The following is a 4,784-nucleotide window of genomic DNA, read 5'->3' as shown; positions in this document are numbered from 1 at the left end:
CACTGTGCCCTCTGCCAGGAGCACTTTTCTCTCCCCATGCTTCATGTCTGGCTTGTTTCCCCATTGGCTGGGCCCCGAATTGCCCTCTGAGGACCTGACTCATGTCTGCTGGTTGAATGTGCTTGTCCGCTATTTAAATGTAGTGCCCGCCTTCCTGATGTGAGCAGTTTGCTAACCTGCCAGTGATGGGGCAGGCATACGGAACTAGCCTTAGTGTCTGCACAAAAAAGTAGTCTCAGAGGGGCTCACCAAACTTACCTGACGATGGGGGAGCTGCTGTCCCCATGGTGGGGAGCAGGTAGTCCCCTCAAAGGGGGACCAGTCATGTGAGGTGGTTGGACAAGACTCCCAACTTCTTGTCTGGGGAGATGGAGACCTGGACCTGGAAGCTTACACCCTTGGATTCAAGGCTGGGGCCTAAGCAAGCTCCTTCTTCTTCCAGAGGTCCTCTCTCCCCTTCCCTAACCATGGACTGGACCTGATTCCTGATCTGGGGGAGTTCAAGGGTGACCCCTCCTAGGAATACCAGTGGTTTACTGAGGACCTTGTCAGCAGGATGCCCAGTAGCCTTGAAGGGAGGACCCTATAGGAGGTGGAGACAGCTCTGTGGGGACTGGTGACATCCCACTCAAAACAAAATGGGTTAGGTGGCCAGCCCTGCTGGTTCTACCCAGACTGTAGGGCATAGAAACAAGGGCTGTGGCCCAAGGTGCTCCACTCCTGGCAGGTGGGGACAGGACCTGGGGGTTTGCCCAGGAGCTCAGCACAGGGGAAGTGTTCCGGCTCCAGCATGCTGGAGTCCATGTGGGGCTGCATGGGCTTCCAACCTCTTAAGCCTTAGGCACCTCTTCGTAAGATGGGGTGCTGACGGCCCCCATCTCTGGGAGCAGAAGATAGGGAGGCCCCATGGGCAGACTCACTCAGGAGAGGCCAGGAGAGTGGCTGTTGCTTAAAGCAGCCCAGGGCCTGCCCCCTTGAAGAAGGTGCACATGTGCACAGTCCCCAGCTTCGGGGTCCTGCTGCCAGCCTCCGGCAGTGACCCTCCTCTCACCCTGTCCCCTGTCCCTGTAGCTATGTGGTCTTCCTGGAGCTGTTCTTGCAGACGGCGAAGAAGCACTTCATGGTGGGACACAGGGTCACCTACTATGTCTTCACCGACCAACCATCTGCTGGGCCCATGTGTCCCTCTGGGAGGGCCGGAGGGTGGTGGTCCTTGAGGTCCGTGGCGCCCCGTGCTGGCAGGATGTGTCCATGCAGCACATGGCGATGATCAGCTTCTGCGAGCAACACTTTCTCCACGAAGTGGATGACCTGATGTGCGCAGACGAAGACCTGAAGTTCATGACCACGTGGGTGTGGAGATCCTGTCCCCACTATTTGTCACTCTGTACCCCAGTTTCTACTGGGTGGCCCACGAGAACTTTAGCTACGAGCACCGGCCACAGTCCCAGGCCCACGTAGCTAGGGACCAGGGCGACTTTTACTGTATGGGGGCCTTTTTTTGGGGGGGGTCTGTGGTGGAGGTTCACTGACTGACCTTGGCCTGTCACCAGGCAATGGGGGTTGACCTGGCCAATGGGATGGAGGCCATGTGGCCTGACGAGAGCCACCTGAACGGATACCTGCTGGACCACACGTCCACCAATGTGCTGGCCCCAGAGGACCTGTGGGACCCACAGCTGCTGGGCTGTCCCCCGGAGGCCATGTGGGACCCGCAGCTGCTGGGCTGTCCCCTGCAGACCATGTGGGATCCGTGGCTGCTGGGCTGAACCCTGGAGGCCATGTGGGACCCGTGGCTGCTGGGCTGAACCCCAGAGGCCATATGGGACCCGCAGCTGCTGGGCTGTCCCCTGCAGGCCATGTGGGACCCGTGGCTGCTGGGCTGAATCCCGGAGGCCATGTGGGACCTGTGGCTGCTGGGCTGTCCCCCGGAGGCCATGTGGGACCTGCAGCTGCTGGGCTGTCCCCCGGAGGGCCTGTGGGACCCGCAGCTGCTGGGCTGTCCCCTGCAGGCCATGTGGGACCCGCGGCTGCTGGGCTGAACCCCGGAGGCCATGTTGACCTGGGGCTGCTGGGCTGTCCCTTGGAGGCCATGTGGGACCCGCAGCTGCTGGGCTGCCCTCTCCTCACCCGGGTCATGGAGAAACTGAGATTCAGGCAGTGCCCAAGAATCACCAGGACATCCAGAACACATGAGGGTCTCGCCCTGTCTCCGTCAGGGGGTGCCACTCTGAGCAGAGCTGTAAAAGCAGGTTCCTTCATCTGTCCCCTCGACTGTGGAGTCCAGCACTGCCTGCTCGGGCATGTCCAGGGCCCCCAGCCGCCCCTGTGCCCAGGAGACCTGCCTGTGGGCACAAGGTCCTCTTCCTGTGGTTGATGCATTTTGATAATTTCTGGGTCATTTGCAGCTGCTAATGGCTCCAGTTTTACGTCGAATGTTTTTCTGTGTCAATGCTGAGCAACCATCTTTAAAAAGAACAATTGAGGGAAAAGGTTTTCTCCCTGGTTCTAAACAGACACGGCCTGGTGGGGCTGGGAACGGCCCTGTAGCAGCCTTGGATGCCATGCCACAGCCATGGGGCTTCAGGGTCAGGGGTGCGCTGAGTCACCTCTCAGACCCTCAGTCCCCTGACTGCCAGAGGCTGTGACCGCTAGCATGGCCTCCAGGAGTATGGAGCCCTCTGAGTTATTTTTGGTTCCTGCCTTGGTTTTAAAAGGCTATTTCTGTGCTGGTGGTGTGGGTGTGGGTGGCTCCGTCTGGGTGCGCGTCCTGTTGGGATCCCTCAGTGCCCACTGGAGGGTGTGGCATTGGCGGCTACCGCTGCACTATGTGTTAGCAAGCATTCACTGAGTGCCTACTGTGAGCTCGGTCACCAACAAGGGGCAGAGCGTGAGAGCGAGAACCAAGATACAGGGTCCCTGCTCCAGGGCCCTCCTGGGACTCGTGATGGCCCCATCCTCCTGACTCACTACTTTCCTATTGTGGTGTAATAGACATACGACTGATACCGTTAAGCACGTTTCAGGGTACAATTCAGTGGCAATATGTACATTCACTGCTCTGCACCTGCCACCTCCATCCATCGCCACAACTTCATCGTCATCCCAAACTGAACCGCTGCCCACGAGACCCTAACCCCCATTCCCCCTCCCCAGCCCCAGCACTCAGCAGCTCCTTCCATCTCTATGAATCGGAGTGCTCTCTGTCCCTCACGAATGGGGTTCTCCAGTATCGGTCCTTTAGGGACTGGCTTATTTCACATAAGATATTAGCTTCAAGGTCTGTCCCCATGAGCCTGGACCTGAACCACTTTTCCCCCAAAGGAGTGGCTCAGCCCTCTCCTGTCTAAGCTGAGCCTCCTCAGTCCCCTCTGCTCCCCTCATCTTCCTTCTCAGCCTGGAGATGATCCCAGCCAATCTGCAGCTTTGAAGACCTGTTCAATCCAGATGCCGGACACACACCTGGGGGGCCTCGGGCCTCACCTACCCCATCTGTCCATGTCAGGTGCCTGCACCCCCACCATCTGGCCACCTGATCCTCCCACAGGTGTCCCCATCTCAGGAGAGGGAAACACCAAGTCCAGACCCTTGGAGACCTCAGTGAATTCTTGCTTGCCACCAACTCTCCCAGTAGTGAGGTGGCTACTGGAGGGCATTCAATGTCCTAAACATTTAAAGGCATATGTGAATCTCTGCTTCCCAGGGCAATGGGTAACAGTTGGGGCAAACAGAAACCAAGTAGACTCACTGGAAGAAAGGCTGAGTGATGAGGAGCGTTAGGGAAGAAGGGCCTGGAAGCTCTGACTGTCCCTACCTGACCTTCAGATGCTCCCCAGTTCCTCCTGTGCCTCTGGTGTCTTCCTGGAACCCTGACCTGGCTGTTTTCAGACAGCTCGCCCAGTGGTACCCTCACTTTTGGGGGGGGTTTGCTGAAATCCGCAGTGTGTCCTGCTGCCCCACCTGGGTCACATCGTCTGGGCCATCTGAGGACCCAAGACTGGGGGTGTGTGGCCTGGAGGGATTCTGAGCAGAGCTGGTGGGATGGGAGGGCTGCAAGGCACAGAGACAGGTTTCCAGAAAGCTACCTTCCTACAGTTTTTGAATCAAAGACTTGAGATCTTTAAAATGCCAGCAGTGTTACAGCATGGGCCAGAAAAACAAATGTCCTTGTGCACCCAACACCACCTAAACTATTGGCCATTTCTTGTCACTTGAGCTGAGTACAAAGGATTGGGAGTGGGGGCTTGAGGGAGGGGCCCTGGGCCAGACTTTGTGTTTGGGGGACAAAGGCCATCCAGACAATCTTGTGCTGGGCCTGTGGAGGGGGCCTGTGTGGAGACCCCAGCTGGAGGCTCTGCTGTCCGCTGATGCCCCCTCAGCCTGCCCCAGTGCACCTGCTGATGGGGGAGCGCCTGCACCCTCCTCCCTGTGGAGGGCTCTCTCCTGTACCAGCGGTGCCTCCTCTGCTGCCAGTCACTACCAGCCTGCAGCCTGGGAGCCTGGATACCCTGAGTTCCTCTAGCTGCAGGGCGGGGGCTGCCCCCTCCTCTCTGCCTGAGGGTTCTCTCCTGCACCAGCGGTGCCTGCTCCCCTGCCAGCTGCTGCCAGCCTGCGGCCTGGAAGCGTGGACACCCTGAGTTACTCTAGCTGCTGGGGGAGCGCCTGCCCCCTCCTCCCTGTGACCAGCGGTGCCTCCCCCCTGCAAGTCACTGCCAGCCTGCAGCCTGGGAGTGTGGATACCCTGATGGCCTCCAGTCCTGGGGACAGAGCCAGTGCATGTGGGA

General features: G+C 58.8%; 1 pseudogene; it reads left to right on the top strand.

Annotated features, from left to right (window-relative positions):
* Nucleotides 1-264: 264 nt before the first annotated feature.
* LOC103660970 lies at nt 265-1,769 on the top strand (annotated as a pseudogene).
* The last annotated feature ends 3,015 nt before the right edge of the window (nt 1,770-4,784 follow it).

Source organism: Ursus maritimus, unplaced genomic scaffold (genome assembly GCF_017311325.1).
Source record: "Ursus maritimus isolate PB19 unplaced genomic scaffold, ASM1731132v1 scaffold_3, whole genome shotgun sequence".
NCBI lineage: Eukaryota > Metazoa > Chordata > Mammalia > Carnivora > Ursidae > Ursus > Ursus maritimus.
Note: the sequence above shows the minus strand (reverse complement) of the source record. Positions and strands in the feature narration are given on the sequence as shown.